Consider the following 27636-nt stretch of genomic DNA (forward strand, 5'->3'; position numbering starts at 1 on the left):
CAACTGACATCAAGAACCTGGCCTGGTGACTTTTGTTTCTCTGGGGAAAGGCCATGGTTGGTATCCTGAGCCTGGTGTCCTGGAGTGGCCGTCTGCCTGCTGAAATTCTGGACGGACCAGGATGCCTCCCAGATGCAAGGTGCCCCCAGAGGCAACTGTGGCTGGTTTGACAGTGCCAAGTGCCTCCTGCAAACTGATATCAGGAACCTGGCCTGGTGACATTTATTTCTCTGGGGATAGGCCATTGTACGTGTCCAATTCCTAGTGGCCCGGAGTGGCCAGCTGCTTGCTGGAATTCTGCATGGATCAGGATGCCGCCGAGATGCAAGGTGCCCCCACAGGCACCTGTGGCTGGTTTGACAGTGCCAAGTGCCTCCTCCAAACAGACATCAGGAACCTGGCCTGGTAAGTTTTGTTTCTCTGGGGAAAGGCCATCGTTCTTGTCCGGGTTCCGCCGGCCCGGAGTCGCCGGCTGTCTGCTGAAATTCCACACGGTTGAGGCTACCTCCCAGATGCAAGGTGCCCCACAGGCAACTGTGGCTGGTTTGACAGTGCCATGTGCCCCCTGCAAACTGACATCAGGAGCCTGGCCTGGTGTCTTTTGTTTCTCAGGGGAAAGGCTTTCGTTCCTATCCATGGACGGGTGGCCAATAGTGGCTGGCTGCCTGCTGAAATTCCGCACGGTTGAAGATACCTCCCAGATGGAAAGTACCACCACAGGCAACTGTGGCTGGTTTGACAGTGCCAAGTGCCTCCTGCAAACTGACATCAGGAACCTGGCCTGGTGACTTTTGTTTCTCAGGGGAAAGGGCATCGTTCGTGTCCAGTGCCCGGTGGCCTGGAGTGGCCAGCAGCCTGCTGAACTTCCGCACAGCTGAGGATACCTCCCAGATGCAAGATGCCCATACAGGTACGTGTGGCTGGTTTGACAGTGCCAAGTGCCTCCTGCAAACTGACATCAGGAACCTGGCCAGGTGACTTTTGTTTCTCTGGGGAAAGGCCATCGTTCCACTCCACGGCCAGGTGGCCTGGAGTGGCCGGCTGCCTGTTGAAATTCCGCACGGATGAGGATAACTCCCAGATGAAAGGAGCCCCCAGAGGCAACTGTGGCTGGTTTGACAGTGCCAAGTGCCTCCTGCAAACTGACATCAGGAACCTGGCCTGGTAACTTTTGTTTCTCTGGGGAAAGGCCATGGTTCATGTCCACGGCCTGCTGGCCCGGAGTGTCCGGCTGCCTGCTGAAATTCCGCATGGATCAGGATGCCGCCGCGATGCAAGGTGCCCCACAGGCACCTGTGGCTGGTTTGACAGTGCCAAGTGCTTCCTGCAAACTGACATCAGAAACCTGGCCTGGTGATTTTCTTTCTCAGGGGAAAGGCCATGGCTCATGTCCAGGGCCCGGTGGCCCCTACTTGCCTGCTGCCTGCTGAAATTCCACACGGATCAGGATACCTCCCAGATGTAAGGTGCCACCACAGGCAACTGTGGCTGGTTTGACAGTGCCAAGTGCCTCCTGCAAACTGACATCAAGAACCTGGCCTTGTGAGTTTTGTTTCTCTGGGGAAAGGCCATAGATGATGTCCAGTGCCCCCTGGCCCGGAGTGGCCGACTGCCTGCTGAAATTCCGCACGGATCAGGATACCTCCCAGATGCAAGGTGCCCCCACAGGCAACTGTGGCTTGTTTGACAGTGCCAAGTGCCTCCTGCAAACTGACATCAGGAACCTGGCCTGGTGAGTTTTGTTTCTCTGGGGAAAGGTCATGGTTCATATCCTGGACCCGTAGTCCAGGAGTGGCCGGCTGCCTGCTGAAATTCTGAACGGATTAGGATGCCGCCCTGATGCAAGGTACCACCACAGGAAACTGTGGCAGGTTTGACAGTGCCAAGTGCCTCCTGCAAACTGACATCAGGAACCTGACCTGGTAAGTTTTGTTTCTCTGGGGAAAGGCCATCGTTCTTGTCCGGGGCCGCCGGCCCGGAGTGCCTGCCTGTCTGCTGAAATTCCACAGGGTTAAGGCTACCTCCCAGATGCAAGGCGCCCCCACAGGCAACTGTGGCTGGTTTGACAGTGCCATGTGCCTCCTGCAAACTGACATCAGGAACCTGGCCTGGTGACTTTTGTTTCTCTGGGGAAAGGCCATGGTTCGTATCCTGGATACGTAGGACCGGAGAGGCCGGCTGTCTGCTGAAATTCCTCACGGATCAGGATACCACCAAGATGCAAGATGCCCCCACAGGCACCTGTGGCTGCTTCGACAGTGCCAAGTGCCTCCTGCAAACTGACATCAGGAGCCTGGCCTGGTGTCTTTTGTTTCTCTGGGGAAAGGCCATCGTTCCACTCCACGGCCAGGTGGCCTGGAGTGGCCGGCTGCCTGTTGAAATTCCGCACGGATGAGGATACCTCCCAGATGAAAGGAGCCCCCAGAGGCAACTGTGGCTGGTTTGACAGTGCCAAGTGCCTCCTGCAAACTGACATCAGGAACCTGGCCTTGTGAGTTTTGTTTCTCTGGGGAAAGGCCATCATTCTTGTTCAGAGCCCAGGGGCCCGGAGTGGCCGGCTGCCTTCTGAAATTCCACACGGTTGAGGATACCTCCTAGATGCAAGGTGGCCCCACAGGCAACTGTGGCTGGTTTGACAGTGCCAAGTGCCTCCTGCAAACAGACATCAGGAACCTGGCCTGGTAACTTGTGTTTCTCTGGGGAAAGGCCATGGTTCATATCCTGGATACGTAGGACCGGAGAGGCCGGCTGCCTGTTGAAATTCCTCACTGATCAGGATGCCGCCGAGATGCAAGATGCCCCCAGAGGCAACTGTGGCTGGTTTGACAGTGCCAAGTGCCTCCTGCAAACTGACATCAGGAACCTGGCCTGGTGACATTTATTTCTCTGGGGATAGGCCATTGTACGTGTCCAATTCCTAGTGGCCTGGAGTGGCCAGCTGCTTGCTGGAATTCTGCATGGATCAGGATGCCTCCCAGATGAAAAATACCCCCACAGGCAACTGTGGCTGGTTTGACAGTGCCAAGTGCCTCCTCCAAACAGACATCAGGAACCTGGCCTGGTGACTTTTTTTTCTCTGGGGAAAGGCCATCGTTCTTGTCCGGGTTCCGCCGGCCCGGAGTCGCCGGCTGTCTGCTGAAATTCCACACGGTTGAGGCTACCTCCCAGATGCAAGGTGCCCCACAGGCAACTGTGGCTGTTTTGACAGTGCCATGTGCCCCCTGCAAACTGACATCAGGAGCCTGGCCTGGTGTCTTTTGTTTCTCAGGGGAAAGGCTTTCGTTCCTATCCATGGACGGGTGGCCAATAGTGGCTGGCTGCCTGCTGAAATTCCGCACGGTTGAAGATACCTCCCAGATGGAAAGTACCACCACAGGCAACTGTGGCTGGTTTGACAGTGCCAAGTGCCTCCTGCAAACTGACATCAGGAACCTGGCCTGGTGACTTTTGTTTCTCAGGGGAAAGGGCATCGTTCGTGTCCAGTGCCCGGTGGCCTGGAGTGGCCAGCAGCCTGCTGAACTTCCGCACAGCTGAGGATACCTCCCAGATGCAAGATGCCCATACAGGTACGTGTGGCTGGTTTGACAGTGCCAAGTGCCTCCTGCAAACTGACATCAGGAACCTGGCCAGGTGACTTTTGTTTCTCTGGGGAAAGGCCATCGTTCCACTCCACGGCCAGGTGGCCTGGAGTGGCCGGCTGCCTGTTGAAATTCCGCACGGATGAGGATAACTCCCAGATGAAAGGAGCCCCCAGAGGCAACTGTGGCTGGTTTGACAGTGCCAAGTGCCTCCTGCAAAATGACATCAGGAACCTGGCCTGGTAACTTTTGTTTCTCTGGGGAAAGGCCATGGTTCATGTCCACGGCCTGGTGGCCCGGAGTGTCCGGCTGCCTGCTGAAATTCCGCATGGATCAGGATGCCGCCGCGATGCAAGGTGCCCCACAGGCACCTGTGGCTGGTTTGACAGTGCCAAGTGCTTCCTGCAAACTGACATCAGAAACCTGGCCTGGTGATTTTCTTTCTCAGGGGAAAGGCCATGGCTCATGTCCAGGGCCCGGTGCCCCTACTTGCCTGCTGCCTGCTGAAATTCCACACGGATCAGGATACCTCCCAGATGTAAGGTGCCACCACAGGCAACTGTGGCTGGTTTGACAGTGCCAAGTGCCTCCTGCAAACTGACATCAGGAACCTGGCCTTGTGAGTTTTGTTTCTCTGGGGAAAGGCCATCATTCTTGTTCAGAGCCCAGTGGCCCGTAGTGGCCGGCTGCCTGCTGAAATTCCGCACGGATCAGGATACCTCCCAGATTCAAGGTGCCGCCACAGGCAACTGTGGCTGGCTTGAGAGTGCCAAGTGCCTCCTGCAAACTGACATCAGGAACCTGGCCTGGTGACTGTTGTTTCTCTGGGGAAAGGCCATCATTCTTTTCCGGGGCCCGCCGGCCCGGAGTGGCCGGCTGCCTTCTGAAATTCCACACGGTTGAGGATACCTCCCAGATGCAAGGTGGACCCACAGACAACTGTGGCTGGTTTGACAGTGCCGAGTGCCTCCTGCAAACTGACATCAGGAACCTGGCCTGGTGACTTTTGTTTCTCTGGGGAAAGGCCATGGTTCTTGTCCACGGCCTGGTGGCCCGGAGTGTCCGGCTGCCTCCTGAAATTCCGCATGGATCAGAATGCCTCCAGGATGAAAAGTGCCCCCACAGGCAACTGTGGCTGGTTTGACAGTGCCAAGTGCCTCCTCCAAACAGACATCAGGAACCTGGCCTGGTAAGTTTTGTTTCTCTGGGGAAAGGCCATCGTTCTTGTCCGGGTTCCGCCGGCCCGGAGTCGCCGGCTGTCTGCTGAAATTCCACACGGTTGAGGCTACCTCCCAGATGCAAGGCGCCCCCACAGGCAACTGTGGCTGGTTTGACAGTGCCATGTGCCTCCTGCAAACTGACATCAGGAACCTGACCTGGTGACTTTCGCTTGTCTGGGGAAAGGCCATAGATGATGTCCAGTGCCCCCTGGCCCGGAGTGGCCGACTGCCTGCTGAAATTGCGCACGGATCAGGATGCCGCCCTGATGCAAGGTACCACCACAGGAAACTGTGGCAGGTTTGACAGTGCCAAGTGCCTCCTGCAAACTGACATCAGGAACCTGACCTGGTAAGTTTTGTTTCTCTGGGGAAAGGCCATCGTTCTTGTCCGGGGCCGCCGGCCCGGAGTGGCTGGCTGTCTGCTGAAATTCCACAGGGTTAAGGCTACCTCCCAGATGCAAGGCGCCCCCACAGGCAACTGTGGCTGGTTTGACAGTGCCATGTGCCTCCTGCAAACTGACATCAGGAACCTGGCCTGGTGACTTTTGTTTCTCTGGGGAAAGGCCATGGTTCGTATCCTGGATACGTAGGACCGGAGAGGCCGGCTGTCTGCTGAAATTCCTCACGGATCAGGATGCCACCGAGATGCAAGATGCCGCCACAGGCACCTGTGGCTGCTTCGACAGTGCCAAGTGCCTCCTGCAAACTGACATCAGGAGCCTGGCCTGGTGTCTTTTGTTTCTCAGGGGAAAGGCTTTCGTTCCTATCCATGGACGGGTGGCCAATAGTGGCTGGCTGCCTGCTGAAATTCCGCACGGTTGAAGATACCTCCCAGATGGAAAGTACCACCACAGGCAACTGTGGCTGGTTTGACAGTGCCAAGTGCCTCCTGCAAACTGACATCAGGAACCTGGCCTGGTGACTTTTGTTTCTCAGGGGAAAGGGCATCGTTCGTGTCCAGTGCCCGGTGGCCTGGAGTGGCCAGCAGCCTACTGAACTTCCGCACAGATGAGGATACCTCCCAGATGCAAGATGCCCATACAGGTACGTGTGGCTGGTTTGACAGTGCTAAGTGCCTCCTGCAAACTGACATCAGGAACCTGGCCAGGTGACTTTTGTTTCTCTGGGGAAAGGCCATCGTTCCACTCCACGGCCAGGTGGCCTGGAGTGGCCGGCTGCCTGTTGAAATTCCGCACGGATGAGGATACCTCCCAGATGAAAGGAGCCCCCAGAGGCAACTGTGGCTGGTTTGACAGTGCCAAGTGCTTCCTGCAAACTGACATCAGAAACCTGGCCTGGTGATTTTCTTTCTCCGGGGAAAGGCCATGGTTCATGTCCAGGGCCCGGTTGCCCCTACTTGCCTGCTGCCTGCTGAAATTCCACACGGATCAGGATACCTCCCAGATGTAAGGTGCCACCACAGGCAACTGTGGCTGGTTTGACAGTGCCAAGTGCCTCCTGCAAACTGACATCAGGAACCTGGCCTTGTGAGTTTTGTTTCTCTGGGGAAAGGCCATCATTCTTGTTCAGAGCCCAGTGGCCCGGAGTGGCCGGCTGCCTGCTGAAATTCCGCACGGATCAGGATACCTCCCAGATGCAAGGTGCCCCCACAGGCAACTGTGGCTGGCTTGAGAGTGCCAAGTGCCTCCTGCAAACTGACATCAGGAACCTGGCCTGGTGACTTTTGTTTCTCTGGGGAAAGGCCATCATGCTTTTCCGGGGCCCGCCGGCCCGGAGTGGCCGGCTGCCTTCTGAAATTCCACACGGTTGAGGATACCTCCCAGATGCAAGCTGCCCCCACAGGCAACTGTGGCTGGTTTGACAGTGCCAAGTGCCTCCTGCAAACTGACATCAGGAACCTGGCCTGGTGACTTTTGTTTCTCTGGGGAAAGGCCATCACTCTTCTCCAATGCCCGGTGGCCCAGAGTGGCCGGCCCCCTGCTGAAATTCCGCACAGGTGAGGATACCTCCCAGATGCAACGTGCCCATAAAGGTAAGTGTGGCTGGTTTGACAGTGCCAAGTGCCTCCTGCAAACTGACATCAGGAACCTGGCCTGGTGAGTTTTGTTTCTCTGGGGAAAGGTCATGGTTCATATCCTGGACCAGTAGTCCAGGAGTGGCCGGCTGCCTGCTGAAATTCTGAACGGATTAGGATGCCGCCCAGATGCAACGTACCACCACAGGCAACTGCGTCTAGTTTGACAGTGCCAAGTGCCTCCTGCAAACTGACATCAGGAACCTGACCTGGTAAGTTTTGTTTCTCTGGGGAAAGGCCATCGTTCCTGTCTGGGGCCCGCTGGCCCGGAGTGGCCGGCTGCCTTCTGAAATTCCACACGGTTGAGGATACCTCCTAGATGCAAGGTGGCCCCACAGGCAACTGTGGCTGGTTTGACAGTGCCAAGTGCCTCCTGCAAACAGACATCAGGAACCTGGCCTGGTAACTTGTGTTTCTCTGGGGAAAGGCCATGGTTCATATCCTGGATACGTAGGACCGGAGAGGCCGGCTGCCTGTTGAAATTCCTCACTGATCAGGATGCCGCCGAGATGCAAGATGCCCCCACAGGCACCTGTGGCTGCTTCGACAGTGCCAAGTGCCTCCTGCAAACTGACATCAGGAACCTGGCCGGGTGACTTTTGTTTCTCTGGGGAAAGGCCATGGTTCATATCCTGGACCCGTAGGCCAGGAGTGGCCGGCTGCCTGCTGAAATTCCGAACGGATCAGGATGCCTCCCAGATGCAAGGTGCCCCCAGAGGCAATTGTGGCTGGTTTGACAGTGCCAAGTGCCTCCTGCAAACTGACATCAGGAACCTGGCCTGGTGACATTTATTTCTCTGGGGAAAGGCCATTGTACGTGTCCAGGGCCTAGTGGCCCGGAGTGGCCGGCTGCTTGCTGACTTCTGCATGGATCAGGATGCCGCCGAGATGCAAGGTGCCCCCACAGGCACCTGTGGCTGGTTTGACAGTGCTAAGTGCCTCCTGCAAACTGACATCAGGAACCTGGCCTGGTGACTTTTGTTTCTCTGGGGAAAGGCCATCGTTCATATCCTACAAACTGTGGCCCAGAGTGGCCGGCTGCCTGCTGAAATTCCGCACGGATCAGGATACCTCCCAGATGCAAGGTGCCCCACGGGAAACTGTGGCTGGTTTGACAGTGCCAAGTGCCTCCTGCCAACTGACATCAAGAACCTGGCCTGGTGACTTTTGTTTCTCTGGGGAAAGGCCATGGTTGGTATCCTGAGCCTGGTGTCCTGGAGTGGCCGTCTGCCTGCTGAAATTCTGGACGGACCAGGATGCCTCCCAGATGCAAGGTGCCCCCAGAGGCAACTTTGGCTGGTTTCACAGTGCCAAGTGCGTCCTGCAAATTGACATCAGGAACCTGGCCTGGTGACTTTTGTTTCTCTGGGGAAAGGTTATTATTCTTGTTCAGAGCCCGGTGGCTCGGAGTGGCCGGCCCCCTGCTGAAATTCCGAACTGATCAGGATACCTCCCAGACCGATAGTACCACCACAGGCAACTGTGGCTGGTTTGACAGTGCCAAGTGCCTCCTGCAAACTGACATCAGGAACCTGGCCTGGTGACTTTTGTTTCTCTGGGGAAAGGCCATTGTTCCTCTCCAGGGCCCGTAGTCCAGAGTGGCCGACTGCCTGCTGAAATTCCTCATGGATCAGGATGCCTCCCACATGAAAGGTGCCCCCACAGGCAACTACGTCTGATTTGACAGTGCCATGTGCCTCCTGCAAACTGATATCAGGAACCAGGCCTGGTGATTTTTCTTTGTCTGGGGAAAGGCCATTGTACGTGTCCAGAGCCTGGTGGCCCGGAGTGGCCGGCTGCCTGCTGAAATTCCAAACGGGTCAGGATGCCTCCCAGAACGAAAGTACCACCACAGGCAACTGTGGCTGGTTTGACAGTGCCTAGTGCCTCCTGCAAACTGACATCAGGAACCTGGACTGGTGACTTTTGTTTCTCTGGGGAAAGGCCATCGTTCGTGTCCAGGGCCGGGTGTCCCTGGGTGTCCGGCTGCCTGCTGAAATTCCGAAAGCATCAGGATACCGCCCAGATGCAATGTGCCCCCACAGGCACCTGTGGCTGGTTTGACAGTGCCAAGTGCCTCCTGCAAACTGACCTCAGGAACCTGGCCTGGTGACTTTTGTTTCTCAGGGGAAAGTCCATGGTTTATATCCTGGACCAGCTGGACCGCAGGGACCGGCTGCTTGCTGAAATTCCGAAAGCACCAGGATGCCTCCCAGATGCAAGCTGTCCTCACAGGTAATTGTGTCTGGTTTGAGAGTGCCAAGTGCCTCCTGCAAACTGACATAGGAAGGCTGGGCTGGTCACTTTGGTTTCTCTGAGGAAAGGCCACGATTCATGTCCAGGGCCTTGCGGCCCGGAGTGGCCCGCTGCCTGCTGAAATTCCGCACAGTTGAGGATACCTCCCTGACGCAAGGTGCCCCCGCAGACAACTGTGGCTGGTTTGACAGTGCCAAGTGCCTTTTGCAAACTGACATCAGGAACCTGGCCTGGTGACTTTTGTTTCTCTGGGGAAAGGTCATGTTTAATGTACAGGGCCGGGTGTCCCGGAGTGGCCAGCTGCCTGCTGAAATTCCGCACGGATCATGATGCCTGCCAGACCAAAGGTACCAGCACAGTCAACTGTGGCTGGTTTGACAGTGCCAAGTGCCTCCTGCAAACTGACATCAGGAACCTGGCCTTGTGACTTTCCTTTCTCTGGGGAAAGACCATGATTCATGTCCAGGGCCTTGCGGCCTGGAGTGCCCGGCTGCCTGCTGAAATTCCGCATGGATCGGGATGCCTCCCAGATGGAAAGTGCCCCCAGAGGCAACTGTGGCTGGTTTGACAGTGCCAAGTGCCTCCTGCAAACTGACATCAGGAACCTGGCCGGGTGACTTTTGTTTCCCTAGGGAAAAGCCGTGGTTCTTGTCCAGGGCCTGGTGGCCCGGAGTGGCCGGCCGCCTGCTGAAATTCCGCATGGATCAGGATGCCTCCCAGATGTAAGGCGCCCCCACAGGCACCTGTGGCTGGTTTGACAGTGCCAAGTGCCTCCTGCAAACTGACATCAGGAACCTGGCCAGGTGACTTTTGTTTCTCTGGGGAAAGGCCATCGTTCCACTCCACGGCCAGGTGGCCTGGAGTGGCCGGCTGCCTGTTGAAATTCCGCACGGATGAGGATACCTCCCAGATGAAAGGAGCCCCCAGAGGCAACTGTGGCTGGTTTGACAGTGCCAAGTGCTTCCTGCAAACTGACATCAGAAACCTGGCCTGGTGATTTTCTTTCTCCGGGGAAAGGCCATGGTTCATGTCCAGGGCCCGGTTGCCCCTACTTGCCTGCTGCCTGCTGAAATTCCACACGGATCAGGATACCTCCCAGATGTAAGGTGCCACCACAGGCAACTGTGGCTGGTTTGACAGTGCCAAGTGCCTCCTGCAAACTGACATCAGGAACCTGGCCTTGTGAGTTTTGTTTCTCTGGGGAAAGGCCATCATTCTTGTTCAGAGCCCAGTGGCCCGGAGTGGCCGGCTGCCTGCTGAAATTCCGCACGGATCAGGATACCTCCCAGATTCAAGGTGCCGCCACAGGCACCTGTGGCTGGCTTGAGAGTGCCAAGTGCCTCCTGCAAACTGACATCAGGAACCTGGCCTGGTGACTTTTGTTTCTCTGGGGAAAGGCCATCATGCTTTTCCGGGGCCCGCCGGCCCGGAGTGGCCGGCTGCCTTCTGAAATTCCACACGGTTGAGGATACCTCCCAGATGCATGGTGCCCCCACAGGCAACTGTGGCTGGTTTGACAGTGCCAAGTGCCTCCTGCAAACTGACATCAGGAACCTGGCCTGGTGACTTTTGTTTCTCTGGGGAAAGGCCATCACTCTTCTCCAATGCCCGGTGGCCCAGAGTGGCCGGCCCCCTGCTGAAATTCCGCACAGGTGAGGATACCTCCCAGATGCAACGTGCCCATAAAGGTAAGTGTGGCTGGTTTGACAGTGCCAAGTGCCTCCTGCAAACTGACATCAGGAACCTGGCCTGGTGAGTTTTGTTTCTCTGGGGAAAGGTCATGGTTCATATCCTGGACCAGTAGTCCAGGAGTGGCCGGCTGCCTGCTGAAATTCTGAACGGATTAGGATGCCGCCCAGATGCAACGTACCACCACAGGCAACTGCATCTAGTTTGACAGTGCCAAGTGCCTCCTGCAAACTGACATCAGGAACCTGACCTGGTAAGTTTTGTTTCTCTGGGGAAAGGCCATCGTTCCTGTCTGGGGCCCGCTGGCCCGGAGTGGCCGGCTGCCTTCTGAAATTCCACACGGTTGAGGATACCTCCTAGATGCAAGGTGGCCCCACAGGCAACTGTGGCTGGTTTGACAGTGCCAAGTGCCTCCTGCAAACAGACATCAGGAACCTGGCCTGGTAACTTGTGTTTCTCTGGGGAAAGGCCATGGTTCATATCCTGGATACGTAGGACCGGAGAGGCCGGCTGCCTGTTGAAATTCCTCACTGATCAGGATGCCGCCGAGATGCAAGATGCCCCCACAGGCACCTGTGGCTGCTTCGACAGTGCCAAGTGCCTCCTGCAAACTGACATCAGGAACCTGGCCGGGTGACTTTTGTTTCTCTGGGGAAAGGCCATGGTTCATATCCTGGACCCGTAGGCCAGGAGTGGCCGGCTGCCTGCTGAAATTCCGAACGGATCAGGATGCCTCCCAGATGCAAGGTGCCCCCAGAGGCAATTGTGGCTGGTTTGACAGTGCCAAGTGCCTCCTGCAAACTGACATCAGGAACCTGGCCTGGTGACATTTATTTCTCTGGGGAAAGGCCATTGTACGTGTCCAGGGCCTAGTGGCCCGGAGTGGCCGGCTGCTTGCTGGACTTCTGCATGGATCAGGATGCCGCCGAGATGCAAGGTGCCCCCACAGGCACCTGTGGCTGGTTTGACAGTGCTAAGTGCCTCCTGCAAACTGACATCAGGAACCTGGCCTGGTGACTTTTGTTTCTCTGGGGAAAGGCCATCGTTCATATCCTACAAACTGTGGCCCAGAGTGGCCGGCTGCCTGCTGAAATTCCGCACGGATCAGGATACCTCCCAGATGCAAGGTGCCCCTACAGGCAACTTTGGCTGGTTTCACAGTGCCAAGTGCGTCCTGCAAATTGACATCAGGAACCTGGCCTGGTGACTTTTGTTTCTCTGGGGAAAGGTTATTATTCTTGTTCAGAGCCCGGTGGCTCGGAGTGGCCGGCCCCCTGCTGAAATTCCGAACTGATCAGGATACCTCCCAGACCGATAGTACCACCACAGGCAACTGTGGCTGGTTTGACAGTGCCAAGTGCGTCCTGCAAATTGACATCAGGAACCTGGCCTGGTGACTTTTGTTTCTCTGGGGAAAGGTTATTATTCTTGTTCAGAGCCCGGTGGCTCGGAGTGGCCGGCCCCCTGCTGAAATTCCGAACTGATCAGGATACCTCCCAGACCGATAGTACCACCACAGGCAACTGTGGCTGGTTTGACAGTGCCAAGTGCCTCCTGCAAACTGACATCAGGAACCTGGCCTGGTGACTTTTGTTTCTCTGGGGAAAGGCCATTGTTCCTCTCCAGGGCCCGTAGTCCAGAGTGGCCGACTGCCTGCTGAAATTCCTCATGGATCAGGATGCCTCCCACATGAAAGGTGCCCCCACAGGCAACTACGTCTGATTTGACAGTGCCATGTGCCTCCTGCAAACTGATATCAGGAACCAGGCCTGGTGATTTTTCTTTGTCTGGGGAAAGGCCATTGTACGTGTCCAGAGCCTGGTGGCCCGGAGTGGCCGGCTGCCTGCTGAAATTCCAAACGGGTCAGGATGCCTCCCAGAACGAAAGTACCACCACAGGCAACTGTGGCTGGTTTGACAGTGCCTAGTGCCTCCTGCAAACTGACATCAGGAACCTGGACTGGTGACTTTTGTTTCTCTGGGGAAAGGCCATCGTTCGTGTCCAGGGCCGGGTGTCCCTGGGTGTCCGGCTGCCTGCTGAAATTCCGAAAGCATCAGGATACCGCCCAGATGCAATGTGCCCCCACAGGCACCTGTGGCTGGTTTGACAGTGCCAAGTGCCTCCTGCAAACTGACCTCAGGAACCTGGCCTGGTGACTTTTGTTTCTCAGGGGAAAGTCCATGGTTTATATCCTGGACCAGCTGGACCGCAGGGACCGGCTGCTTGCTGAAATTCCGAAAGCACCAGGATGCCTCCCAGATGCAAGCTGTCCCCACAGGTAATTGTGTCTGGTTTGAGAGTGCCAAGTGCCTCCTGCAAACTGACATAGGAAGGCTGGGCTGGTCACTTTGGTTTCTCTGAGGAAAGGCCACGATTCATGTCCAGGGCCTTGCGGCCCGGAGTGGCCCGCTGCCTGCTGAAATTCCGCACAGTTGAGGATACCTCCCTGACGCAAGGTGCCCCCGCAGACAACTGTGGCTGGTTTGACAGTGCCAAGTGCCTTTTGCAAACTGACATCAGGAACCTGGCCTGGTGACTTTTGTTTCTCTGGGGAAAGGTCATGTTTAATGTACAGGGCCGGGTGTCCCGGAGTGGCCAGCTGCCTGCTGAAATTCCGCACGGATCATGATGCCTGCCAGACCAAAGGTACCAGCACAGTCAACTGTGGCTGGTTTGACAGTGCCAAGTGCCTCCTGCAAACTGACATCAGGAACCTGGCCTTGTGACTTTCCTTTCTCTGGGGAAAGACCATGATTCATGTCCAGGGCCTTGCGGCCTGGAGTGCCCGGCTGCCTGCTGAAATTCCGCATGGATCGGGATGCCTCCCAGATGGAAAGTGCCCCCAGAGGCAACTGTGGCTGGTTTGACAGTGCCAAGTGCCTCCTGCAAACTGACATCAAGAACCTGGCCGGGTGACTTTTGTTTCCCTAGGGAAAAGCCGTGGTTCTTGTCCAGGGCCTGGTGGCCCGGAGTGGCCGGCCGCCTGCTGAAATTCCGCATGGATCAGGATGCCTCCCAGATGTAAGGCGCCCCCACAGGCACCTGTGGCTGGTTTGACAGTGCCAAGTGCCTCCTGCAAACTGACATCAGGAACCTGGCCTGGTGACTTTTGTTTCTCTGGGGAAAGACCATAGTTCATGTCCACGGCCTGGTGGCCCGGAGTGGCCGGCTGCCTGCTGAAATTCCGCTTGGATCAGGATGCCTCCCAGATGAAAAGTGCCCCCACAGGCACCTGTGGCTGGTTTGACAGTGCCAAGTGCCTCCTGCCAACTGACATCAAGAACCTGGCCTGGTGACTTTTGTTTCTCTGGGGAAAGGCCATCATTCTTTTCCGAGGCCTGGTGGCCCGTAGTGGCCAGCAGCCTGATGAAATTCCGAACAGATCAGGATACCTCCCACACCGAAACTAAAACCATAGGCAACTGTGGCTGGTTTGATGGTGCCAAGTGCCTCCTGCAAACAGACATCAGGAACCTGGCCTGGTGACTTTTGTTTCTCATGGGAAGTGCCATCGTTCGTGTCCCGTACTCGGAGGCCAGGAGTGGCCGGCTGCCTGCTGAAATTCCGCACGGGTCAGGATACCTCCCAGACCGAAACTAAAAGCATAGGCCGCTGTGGCTGGTTTGACAGTGCCAAGTGCCTCCTGCAAACTGACATCAGGAACCTGGCCTGGTAGGTTTTGTTTCTCTGGGGAAAGGCAATCGTTCTTGTCCGGGGCCCGCCGGCCCGGAGTGGCCGGCTGCCTGCTGAAATTCCACACGGTTGAAGATACCTCCCAGATGCAAGGTGCCCCCACAGGCAACTGTGGCTGGTTTGACAGTGCCATGTGCCTCCTGCAAAATGACATCAGGAACCTGGCCTTGTGACTTTCCTTTCTCTGGGGAAAGACCATGATTCATGTCCAGAGCCTTGCGGCCTGGAGTGGCCGGCTGCCTGCTGGAATTCCGCATGGATCTGGATACCTCCCAGATGAAAAGCGCCCCCACAGGCACCTGTGGCTGGTTTGACAGTGCCAAGTGCCTCCTGCAAACTGACATCAGGAACCTGGCCTGGTGACTTTTGTTTCTCTGCGGAAAGACCATAGTTCATGTCCACGGCCTGGTGGCCCGGAGTGGCCGGCTGCCTGCTGAAATTCCGCTTGGATCAGGATGCCTCCCAGATGAAAAGTGCCCCCACAGGCACCTGTGGCTGGTTTGACAGTGCCAAGTGCCTCCTGCAAACTGACATCAGGAACCTGGCCGGGTAACTTTTGTTTCTCTGGGGAAAGGCCATCGTTCTTGTCCGGGGCCCGCTGGCCCGGAGTGGCCGGCTGCCTGCTGAAATTCCACACGGTTGAGGCTACCTCCCAGATGCAAGGCGCCCCCACAGGCAACTGTGGCTGGTTTGACAGTGCCAAGTGCGTCCTGCAAATTGACATCAGGAACCTGGCCTGGTGACTTTTGTTTCTCTGGGGAAAGGTTATTATTCTTGTTCAGAGCCCGGTGGCTCGGAGTGGCCGGCTGCCTGCTGAAATTCCGCATGGATCCGGATACCTCCCAGGTTCAAGGTGCCGCCACAGGCAACTGTGGCTGGTTTGACAGTGACAAGCGCCTCCTGCAAACTGACATCAGGAACCTGGCCTGGTGACTTTTGTTTCTCTGGGGAAAGGTCATGGTTAATGTACAGGGCCGGGTGTCCCGGAGTGGCCAGCTGCCTGCTGAAATTCCGCACGGATCAGGATGCCTGCCAGACCAAAGGTACCAGCACAGTCAACTGTGGCTGGTTTGACAGTGCCAAGTGCCTCCTGCAAACTGACATCAGGAACCTGGCCTGGTGACTTTTGTTTCTCTGGGGAAAGGCCATGGTTCATGTCCACGGCCTGGTGGCCCGGAGTGTCCGGCTGCCTGCTGAAATTCTGCATGGATCAGGATGCCTCCCAGATGAAAAATACCCCCAGAGGCAACTGTGGCTGGTTTGACAGTGCCAAGTGCCTCCTGCAAACTGACATCAGGAACCTGGCCTGGTGACTTTTGTTTCTCTGGGGAAAGGCCATCATTCTTTTCCGGGGCCCGCTGGCCCGGAGTGGCCGGCAGCCTGCTGAAATTCCGCACGGTTGAGGCTACCTCCCAGATGCAAGGCGCCCCCACAGGCAACTGTGGCTGGTTTGACAGTGCCAAGTGCGTCCTGCAAATTGACATCAGGAACCTGGCCTGGTGACTTTTGTTTCTCTGGGGAAAGGTTATTATTCTTGTTCAGAGCCCGGTGGCTCGGAGTGGCCGGCTGCCTGCTGAAATTCCGCATGGATCCGGATACCTCCCAGGTTCAAGGTGCCGCCACAGGCAACTGTGGCTGGTTTGACAGTGACAAGCGCCTCCTGCAAACTGACATCAGGAACCTGGCCTGGTGACTTTTGTTTCTCTGGGGAAAGGTCATGGTTAATGTACAGGGCCGGGTGTCCCGGAGTGGCCAGCTGCCTGCTGAAATTCCGCACGGATCAGGATGCCTGCCAGACCAAAGGTACCAGCACAGTCAACTGTGGCTGGTTTGACAGTGCCAAGTGCCTCCTGCAAACTGACATCAGGAACCTGGCCTGGTGACTTTTGTTTCTCTGGGGAAAGGCCATGGTTCATGTCCACGGCCTGGTGGCCCGGAGTGTCCGGCTGCCTGCTGAAATTCTGCATGGATCAGGATGCCTCCCAGATGAAAAATACCCCCAGAGGCAACTGTGGCTGGTTTGACAGTGCCAAGTGCCTCCTGCAAACTGACATCAGGAACCTGGCCTGGTGACTTTTGTTTCTCTGGGGAAAGGCCATCATTCTTTTCCGGGGCCCGCTGGCCCGGAGTGGCCGGCAGCCTGCTGAAATTCCGCACGGATCAGGATACCTCCCAGACCGAAACTAAAATCATAGGCCGCTGTGGCTGGTTTGACAGTGCCAAGTGCCTCCTGCAAACTGACATCAGGAACCTGGCCTGGTGACTTTTGTTTCTCTGGGGAAAGGCAATCGTTCTTGTCCGGGGCCCGCCGGCCCGGAGTGGCCGGCTGCCTGCTGAAATTCCTCACGGATCAGGATACCTCCCAGATGCAAGGTGCCCCCACAGGCAACTGTGGCTGGTTTGACAGTGCCATGTGCCTCCTGCAAAATGACATCAGGAACCTGGCCTTGTGACTTTCCTTTCTCTGGGGAAAGACCATGATTCATGTCCAGGGCATTGCGGCCTGGAGTGCCCGGCTGCCTGCTGAAATTCCGCATGGATCGGGATGCCTCCCAGATGGAAAGTGCCCCCAGAGGCAACTGTGGCTGGTTTGACAGTGCCAAGTGCCTCCTGCAAACTGACATCAGGAACCTGGCCGGGTGACTTTTGTTTCCCTAGGGAAAAGCCGTGGTTCTTGTCCAGGGCCTGGTGGCCCGGAGTGGCCGGCCGCCTGCTGAAATTCTGCATGGATCAGGATGCCTCCCAGATGAAAAGATGCCCCCACAGGCACCTGTGGCTGGTTTGACAGTGCCAAGTGCCTCCTGCAAACTGACATCAGGAACCTGGCCTGGTGACTTTTGTTTCTCTGCGGAAAGACCATAGTTCATGTCCACGGCCTGGTGACCCGGAGTGGCCGGCTGCCTGCTGAAATTCCTCTTGGATCAGGATGCCTCCCAGATGAAAAGTGCCCCCACAGGCAACTGTGGCTGGTTTGACAGTGCCAAGTGCCTCCTGCAAACTGACATCAGGAACCTGGCCTGGTAAGTTTTGTTTCTCTGGGGAAAGGCCATCGTTCTTGTCCGGGGCCCGTCAGCCCGGAGTGCCCGGCTGCCTGCTGAAATTCCGCATGGATCAGGATGCCTCCCAGATGGAAAGTGCCCCCACAGCCAACTGTGGCTGGTTTGACAGTGCCAAGTGCCTCCTGCAAACTGACATCAGGAACCTGGCCTGGTGACTTTTGTTTCTCTGGGGAAAGGCCATGGTTCATATCCTACAAACTGTGGCCCATAGTGGCCGGCTGCCTGCTGAAATTCCGCACGGATCAGGATACCTCCCAGATGCAAGGTGCCCCACGGGAAACTGTGGCTGGTTTGACAGTGCCAAGTGCCTCCTGCCAACTGACATCAAGAACCTGGCCTGGTGACTTTTGTTTCTCTGGGGAAAGGCCATGGTTGGTATCCTGAGCCTGGTGTCCTGGAGTGGCCGTCTGCCTGCTAAAATTCTGGACGGACCTGGATGCCGCCAAGATGCAAGGTGCCCCCAGAGGCAACTGTGGCTGGTTTGACAGTGCCAAGTGCTTCCTGCAAACTGACATCAGAAACCTGGCCTGGTGATTTTCTTTCTCAGGGGAAAGGCCATGGTTCATGTCCAGGGCCCGGTGACTCGCAGTTGCCTGCTGCCTGCTGAAATTCCACACGGATCCGGATACCTCCCAGATGCAAGGTGCCCCTACAGGCAACTTTGGCTGGTTTGACAGTGCCAAGTGCGTCCTGCAAATTGACATCAGGAACCTGGCCTGGTGACTTTTGTTTCTCTGGGGAAAGGTTATTATTCTTGTTCAGAGCCCGGTGGCTCGGAGTGGCCGGCCCCCTGCTGAAATTCCGAACTGATCAGGATACCTCCCAGACCGAAACTAAAAGCATAGGCCGCTGTGGCTGGTTTGACAGTGCCAAGTGCCTCCTGCAAACTGACATCAGGAACCTGGCCTGGTAGGTTTTGTTTCTCTGGGGAAAGGCAATCGTTCTTGTCCGGGGCCCGCCGGCCCGGAGTGGCCGGCTGCCTGCTGAAATTCCACACGGTTGAAGATACCTCCCAGATGCAAGGTGCCCCCACAGGCAACTGTGGCTGGTTTGACAGTGCCATGTGCCTCCTGCAAAATGACATCAGGAACCTGGCCTTGTGACTTTCCTTTCTCTGGGGAAAGACCATGATTCATGTCCAGAGCCTTGCGGCCTGGAGTGGCCGGCTGCCTGCTGGAATTCCGCATGGATCTGGATACCTCCCAGATGAAAAGCGCCCCCACAGGCACCTGTGGCTGGTTTGACAGTGCCAAGTGCCTCCTGCAAACTGACATCAGGAACCTGGCCTGGTGACTTTTGTTTCTCTGCGGAAAGACCATAGTTCATGTCCACGGCCTGGTGGCCCGGAGTGGCCGGCTGCCTGCTGAAATTCCGCTTGGATCAGGATGCCTCCCAGATGAAAAGTGCCCCCACAGGCACCTGTGGCTGGTTTGACAGTGCCAAGTGCCTCCTGCAAACTGACATCAGGAACCTGGCCTGGTGACTTTTGTTTCTCTGGGGAAAGGCCATCACTCTTCTCCAATGCCCGGTGGCCCAGAGTGGCCGGCCCCCTGCTGAAATTCCGCACAGGTGAGGATACCTCCCAGATGCAACGTGCCCATAAAGGTAAGTGTGGCTGGTTTGACAGTGCCAAGTGCCTCCTGCAAACTGACATCAGGAACCTGGCCTGGTGAGTTTTGTTTCTCTGGGGAAAGGTCATGGTTCATATCCTGGACCAGTAGTCCAGGAGTGGCCGGCTGCCTGCTGAAATTCTGAACGGATTAGGATGCCGCCCAGATGCAACGTACCACCACAGGCAACTGCGTCTAGTTTGACAGTGCCAAGTGCCTCCTGCAAACTGACATCAGGAACCTGACCTGGTAAGTTTTGTTTCTCTGGGGAAAGGCCATCGTTCCTGTCTGGGGCCCGCTGGCCCGGAGTGGCCGGCTGCCTTCTGAAATTCCACACGGTTGAGGATACCTCCTAGATGCAAGGTGGCCCCACAGGCAACTGTGGCTGGTTTGACAGTGCCAAGTGCCTCCTGCAAACAGACATCAGGAACCTGGCCTGGTAACTTGTGTTTCTCTGGGGAAAGGCCATGGTTCATATCCTGGATACGTAGGACCGGAGAGGCCGGCTGCCTGTTGAAATTCCTCACTGATCAGGATGCCGCCGAGATGCAAGATGCCCCCACAGGCACCTGTGGCTGCTTCGACAGTGCCAAGTGCCTCCTGCAAACTGACATCAGGAACCTGGCCGGGTGACTTTTGTTTCTCTGGGGAAAGGCCATGGTTCATATCCTGGACCCGTAGGCCAGGAGTGGCCGGCTGCCTGCTGAAATTCCGAACGGATCAGGATGCCTCCCAGATGCAAGGTGCCCCCAGAGGCAATTGTGGCTGGTTTGACAGTGCCAAGTGCCTCCTGCAAACTGACATCAGGAACCTGGCCTGGTGACATTTATTTCTCTGGGGAAAGGCCATTGTACGTGTCCAGGGCCTAGTGTCCCGGAGTGGCCGGCTGCTTGCTGGACTTCTGCATGGATCAGGATGCCGCCGAGATGCAAGGTGCCCCCACAGGCACCTGTGGCTGGTTTGACAGTGCTAAGTGCCTCCTGCAAACTGACATCAGGAACCTGGCCTGGTGACTTTTGTTTCTCTGCGGAAAGGCCATCGTTCATATCCTACAAACTGTGGCCCAGAGTGGCCGGCTGCCTGCTGAAATTCCGCACGGATCAGGATACCTCCCAGATGCAAGGTGCCCCCAGAGGCAACTTTGGCTGGTTTCACAGTGCCAAGTGCGTCCTGCAAATTGACATCAGGAACCTGGCCTGGTGACTTTTGTTTCTCTGGGGAAAGGTTATTATTCTTGTTCAGAGCCCGGTGGCTCGGAGTGGCCGGCCCCCTGCTGAAATTCCGAACTGATCAGGATACCTCCCAGACCGATAGTACCACCACAGGCAACTGTGGCTGGTTTGACAGTGCCAAGTGCCTCCTGCAAACTGACATCAGGAACCTGGCCTGGTGACTTTTGTTTCTCTGGGGAAAGGCCATTGTTCCTCTCCAGGGCCCGTAGTCCAGAGTGGCCGACTGCCTGCTGAAATTCCTCATGGATCAGGATGCCTCCCACATAAAAGGTGCCCCCACAGGCAACTACGTCTGATTTGACAGTGCCATGTGCCTCCTGCAAACTGATATCAGGAACCAGGCCTGGTGATTTTTCTTTGTCTGGGGAAAGGCCATTGTACGTGTCCAGAGCCTGGTGGCCCGGAGTGGCCGGCTGCCTGCTGAAATTCCAAACGGGTCAGGATGCCTCCCAGAACGAAAGTACCACCACAGGCAACTGTGGCTGGTTTGACAGTGCCTAGTGCCTCCTGCAAACTGACATCAGGAACCTGGACTGGTGACTTTTGTTTCTCTGGGGAAAGGCCATCGTTCGTGTCCAGGGCCGGGTGTCCCTGGGTGTCCGGCTGCCTGCTGAAATTCCGAAAGCATCAGGATACCGCCCAGATGCAATGTGCCCCCACAGGCACCTGTGGCTGGTTTGACAGTGCCATGTGCCTCCTGCAAACTGACCTCAGGAACCTGGCCTGGTGACTTTTGTTTCTCAGGGGAAAGTCCATGGTTTATATCCTGGACCAGCTGGACCGCAGGGACCGGCTGCTTGCTGAAATTCCGAAAGCACCAGGATGCCTCCCAGATGCAAGCTGTCCCCACAGGTAATTGTGTCTGGTTTGAGAGTGCCAAGTGCCTCCTGCAAACTGACATAGGAAGGCTGGGCTGGTCACTTTGGTTTCTCTGAGGAAAGGCCACGATTCATGTCCAGGGCCTTGCGGCCCGGAGTGGCCCGCTGCCTGCTGAAATTCCGCACAGTTGAGGATACCTCCCTGACGCAAGGTGCCCCCGCAGACAACTGTGGCTGGTTTGACAGTGCCAAGTGCCTTTTGCAAACTGACATCAGGAACCTGGCCTGGTGACTTTTGTTTCTCTGGGGAAAGGTCATGTTTAATGTACAGGGCGGGGTGTCCCGGAGTGGCCAGCTGCCTGCTGAAATTCCGCACGGATCATGATGCCTGCCAGACCAAAGGTACCAGCACAGTCAACTGTGGCTGGTTTGACAGTGCCAAGTGCCTCCTGCAAACTGACATCAGGAACCTGGCCTTGTGACTTTCCTTTCTCTGGGGAAAGACCATGATTCATGTCCAGGGCCTTGCGGCCTGGAGTGCCCGGCTGCCTGCTGAAATTCCGCATGGATCGGGATGCCTCCCAGATGGAAAGTGCCCCCAGAGGCAACTGTGGCTGGTTTGACAGTGCCAAGTGCCTCCTGCAAACTGACATCAAGAACCTGGCCGGGTGACTTTTGTTTCCCTAGGGAAAAGCCGTGGTTCTTGTCCAGGGCCTGGTGGCCCGGAGTGGCCGGCCGCCTGCTGAAATTCTGCATGGATCAGGATGCCTCCCAGATGTAAGGCGCCCCCACAGGCACCTGTGGCTGGTTTGACAGTGCCAAGTGCCTCCTGCAAACTGACATCAGGAACCTGGCCTGGTGACTTTTGTTTCTCTGGGGAAAGACCATAGTTCATGTCCACGGCCTGGTGGCCCGGAGTGGCCGGCTGCCTGCTGAAATTCCGCTTGGATCAGGATGCCTCCCAGATGAAAAGTGCCCCCACAGGCACCTGTGGCTGGTTTGACAGTGCCAAGTGCCTCCTGCCAACTGACATCAAGAACCTGGCCTGGTGACTTTTGTTTCTCTGGGGAAAGGCCATCATTCTTTTCCGAGGCCTGGTGGCCCGTAGTGGCCAGCAGCCTGCTGAAATTCCGAACAGATCAGGATACCTCCCACACCGAAACTAAAACTATAGGCAACTGTGGCTGGTTTGATGGTGCCAAGTGCCTCCTGCAAACAGACATCAGGAACCTGGCCTGGTAAGTTTTGTTTCTCTGGGGAAAGGCCATCGTTCTTGTCCGGGGCCCGTCAGCCCGGAGTGGCCGGCTGCCTGCTGAAATTTCACACGGTTGAGGATACCTCCCAGATGCAAGGTGCCCCCACAGGCAACTGTGGCTGGTTTGACAGTGCCATGTGCCTCCTGCAAACTGACATCAGGAACCTGACCCGGTGACATTCGTTTCTCTGGAGAAAGACCATGATTCATGTCCAGGGCCTTGCGGCCTGGAGTGCCCGGCTGCCTGCTGAAATTCCGCATGGATCAGGATGCCTCCCAGATGGAAAGTGCCCCCAGAGGCAACTGTGGCTGGTTTGACAGTGCCAAGTGCCTCCTGCAAACTGACATCAGGAACCTGGCCTGGTGACTTTTGTTTCTCTGGGGAAAGGGCATCGTTCGTGTCCAGTGCCCGGTGGCCTGGTGTGGCCACCAGCCTGCTGAACTTCCGCAGAGATGAGGATACCTCCCAGATGCAAGGTGCCCATACAGTTACGTGTGGCAGGTTTGACAGTGCCAAGTGCCTCCTGCAAACTGACATCAGGAACCTGGCCTGGTGACTTTTGTTTCTCTGGGGAAAGGCCATGGTTCATATCCTGGATACGTAGGACCGGAGAGGCCGGCTGCCTGTTGAAATTCCTCACTGATCAGGATGCCGCCGAGATGCAAGATGCCCCCACAGGCCCCTGTGGCTGCTTCGACAGTGCCAAGTGCCTCCTGCAAACTGACATCAGGAACCTGGCCTGGTGACTTTTGTTTTTCTGGGGAAAGGCCATGGTTCATATCCTGGACCCGTAGTCCCGGAGTGGCCCGCTGCCTGCTGAAATTCCGAACGGATCAGGATGCCTCCCAGATGCAAAGTGCCCCCAGCGGCAATTGTGGCTGGTTTGACAGTGCCAAGTGCCTCCTGCAAACTGACATCAGGAACCTGGCCTGGTGACATTTATTTCTCTGGGGAAAGGCCATTGTACGTGTCCAAGACCTAGTGGCCCGGAGTGGCCGGCTGCTTGCTGGAATTCTGCATGGCTCAGGATGCCGCCGAGATGCAAGGTGCCCCCTCAGGCACCTGTGGCTGGTTTGACAGTGCCATGTGCCTCCTGCAAACTGACATCAGGAACCTGGCCTGGTGACTTTTGTTTCTCTGGGGAAAGGCCATGGTTCATATCCTACAAACTGTGGCCCATAGTGGCCGGCTGCCTGCTGAAATTCCGCACGGATCAGGATACCTCCCAGATGCAAGGTGCCCCACGGGAAACTGTGGCTGGTTTGACAGTGCCAAGTGCCTCCTGCCAACTGACATCAAGAACCTGGCCTGGTGACTTTTGTTTCTCTGGGGAAAGGCCATGGTTGGTATCCTGAGCCTGGTGTCCTGGAGTGGCCGTCTGCCTGCTAAAATTCTGGACGGACCTGGATGCCGCCAAGATGCAAGGTGCCCCCAGAGGCAACTGTGGCTGGTTTGACAGTGCCAAGTGCTTCCTGCAAACTGACATCAGAAACCTGGCCTGGTGATTTTCTTTCTCAGGGGAAAGGCCATGGTTCATGTCCAGGGCCCGGTGACTCGCAGTTGCCTGCTGCCTGCTGAAATTCCACACGGATCCGGATACCTCCCAGATGCAAGGTGCCCCTACAGGCAACTTTGGCTGGTTTGACAGTGCCAAGTGCGTCCTGCAAATTGACATCAGGAACCTGGCCTGGTGACTTTTGTTTCTCTGGGGAAAGGTTATTATTCTTGTTCAGAGCCCGGTGGCTCGGAGTGGCCGGCCCCCTGCTGAAATTCCGAACCGTTGAGGATACCTCCCAGACCGAAACTAAAAGCATAGGCCGCTGTGGCTGGTTTGACAGTGCCAAGTGCCTCCTGCAAACTGACATCAGGAACCTGGCCTGGTAGGTTTTGTTTCTCTGGGGAAAGGCAATCGTTCTTGTCCGGGGCCCGCCGGCCCAGAGTGGCCGGCTGCCTGCTGAAATTCCACACGGTTGAAGATACCTCCCAGATGCAAGGTGCCCCCACAGGCAACTGTGGCTGGTTTGACAGTGCCATGTGCCTCCTGCAAAATGACATCAGGAACCTGGCCTTGTGACTTTCCTTTCTCTGGGGAAAGACCATGATTCATGTCCAGAGCCTTGCGGCCTGGAGTGGCCGGCTGCCTGCTGGAATTCCGCATGGATCTGGATACCTCCCAGATGAAAAGCGCCCCCACAGGCACCTGTGGCTGGTTTGACAGTGCCAAGTGCCTCCTGCAAACTGACATCAGGAACCTGGCCTGGTGACTTTTGTTTCTCTGCGGAAAGACCATAGTTCATGTCCACGGCCTGGTGGCCCGGAGTGGCCGGCTGCCTGCTGAAATTCCGCTTGGATCAGGATGCCTCCCAGATGAAAAGTGCCCCCACAGGCACCTGTGGCTGGTTTGACAGTGCCAAGTGCCTCCTGCAAACTGACATCAGGAACCTGGCCGGGTAACTTTTGTTTCTCTGGGGAAAGGCCATCGTTCTTGTCCGGGGCCCGCTGGCCCGGAGTGGCCGGCTGCCTGCTGAAATTCCACACGGTTGAGGCTACCTCCCAGATGCAAGGCGCCCCCACAGGCAACTGTGGCTGGTTTGACAGTGCCAAGTGCGTCCTGCAAATTGACATCAGGAACCTGGCCTGGTGACTTTTGTTTCTCTGGGGAAAGGTTATTATTCTTGTTCAGAGCCCGGTGGCTCGGAGTGGCCGGCTGCCTGCTGAAATTCCGCATGGATCCGGATACCTCCCAGGTTCAAGGTGCCGCCACAGGCAACTGTGGCTGGTTTGACAGTGACAAGCGCCTCCTGCAAACTGACATCAGGAACCTGGCCTGGTGACTTTTGTTTCTCATGGGAAGTGCCATCGTTCGTGTCCCGTACTCGGAGGCCAGGAGTGGCCGGCTGCCTGCTGAAATTCCGCACGGATCAGGATACCTCCCAGACCGAAACTAAAAGCATAGGCCGCTGTGGCTGGTTTGACAGTGCCAAGTGCCTCCTGCAAACTGACATCAGGAACCTGGCCTGGTAGGTTTTGTTTCTCTGGGGAAAGGCAATCGTTCTTGTCCGGGGCCCGCCGGCCCAGAGTGGCCGGCTGCCTGCTGAAATTCCACACGGTTGAAGATACCTCCCAGATGCAAGGTGCCCCCACAGGCAACTGTGGCTGGTTTGACAGTGCCATGTGCCTCCTGCAAAATGACATCAGGAACCTGGCCTTGTGACTTTCCTTTCTCTGGGGAAAGACCATGATTCATGTCCAGAGCCTTGCGGCCTGGAGTGGCCGGCTGCCTGCTGGAATTCCGCATGGATCTGGATACCTCCCAGATGAAAAGCGCCCCCACAGGCACCTGTGGCTGGTTTGACAGTGCCAAGTGCCTCCTGCAAACTGACATCAGGAACCTGGCCTGGTGACTTTTGTTTCTCTGCGGAAAGACCATAGTTCATGTCCACGGCCTGGTGGCCCGGAGTGGCCGGCTGCCTGCTGAAATTCCGCTTGGATCAGGATGCCTCCCAGATGAAAAGTGCCCCCACAGGCACCTGTGGCTGGTTTGACAGTGCCAAGTGCCTCCTGCAAACTGACATCAGGAACCTGGCCGGGTAACTTTTGTTTCTCTGGGGAAAGGCCATCGTTCTTGTCCGGGGCCCGCTGGCCCGGAGTGGCCGGCTGCCTGCTGAAATTCCACACGGTTGAGGCTACCTCCCAGATGCAAGGCGCCCCCACAGGCAACTGTGGCTGGTTTGACAGTGCCAAGTGCGTCCTGCAAATTGACATCAGGAACCTGGCCTGGTGACCTTTGTTTCTCTGGGGAAAGGTTATTATTCTTGTTCAGAGCCCGGTGGCTCGGAGTGGCCGGCTGCCTGCTGAAATTCCGCATGGATCCGGATACCTCCCAGGTTCAAGGTGCCGCCACAGGCAACTGTGGCTGGTTTGACAGTGACAAGCGCCTCCTGCAAACTGACATCAGGAACCTGGCCTGGTGACTTTTGTTTCTCATGGGAAGTGCCATCGTTCGTGTCCCGTACTCGGAGGCCAGGAGTGGCCGGCTGCCTGCTGAAATTCCGCACGGATCAGGATACCTCCCAGACCGAAACTAAAAGCATAGGCCGCTGTGGCTGGTTTGACAGTGCCAAGTGCCTCCTGCAAACTGACATCAGGAACCTGGCCTGGTAGGTTTTGTTTCTCTGGGGAAAGGCAATCGTTCTTGTCCGGGGCCCGCCGGCCCGGAGTGGCCGGCTGCCTGCTGAAATTCCACACGGTTGAAGATACCTCCCAGATGCAAGGTGCCCCCACAGGCAACTGTGGCTGGTTTGACAGTGCCATGTGCCTCCTGCAAAATGACATCAGGAACCTGGCCTTGTGACTTTCCTTTCTCTGGGGAAAGACCATGATTCATGTCCAGAGCCTTGCGGCCTGGAGTGGCCGGCTGCCTGCTGGAATTCCGCATGGATCTGGATACCTCCCAGATGAAAAGCGCCCCCACAGGCACCTGTGGCTGGTTTGACAGTGCCAAGTGCCTCCTGCAAACTGACATCAGGAACCTGGCCTGGTGACTTTTGTTTCTCTGCGGAAAGACCATAGTTCATGTCCACGGCCTGGTGGCCCGGAGTGGCCGGCTGCCTGCTGAAATTCCGCTTGGATCAGGATGCCTCCCAGATGAAAAGTGCCCCCACAGGCACCTGTGGCTGGTTTGACAGTGCCAAGTGCCTCCTGCAAACTGACATCAGGAACCTGGCCGGGTAACTTTTGTTTCTCTGGGGAAAGGCCATCGTTCTTGTCCGGGGCCCGCTGGCCCGGAGTGGCCGGCTGCCTGCTGAAATTCCACACGGTTGAGGCTACCTCCCAGATGCAAGGCGCCCCCACAGGCAACTGTGGCTGGTTTGACAGTGCCAAGTGCGTCCTGCAAATTGACATCAGGAACCTGGCCTGGTGACTTTTGTTTCTCTGGGGAAAGGTTATTATTCTTGTTCAGAGCCCGGTGGCTCGGAGTGGCCGGCTGCCTGCTGAAATTCCGCATGGATCCGGATACCTCCCAGGTTCAAGGTGCCGCCACAGGCAACTGTGGCTGGTTTGACAGTGACAAGCGCCTCCTGCAAACTGACATCAGGAACCTGGCCTGGTGACTTTTGTTTCTCTGGGGAAAGGTCATGGTTAATGTACAGGGCCGGGTGTCCCGGAGTGGCCAGCTGCCTGCTGAAA

This window comes from Passer domesticus, chromosome 1 (assembly GCF_036417665.1).
Source record: "Passer domesticus isolate bPasDom1 chromosome 1, bPasDom1.hap1, whole genome shotgun sequence".
Classification (NCBI taxonomy): Eukaryota; Metazoa; Chordata; class Aves; order Passeriformes; family Passeridae; genus Passer; species Passer domesticus.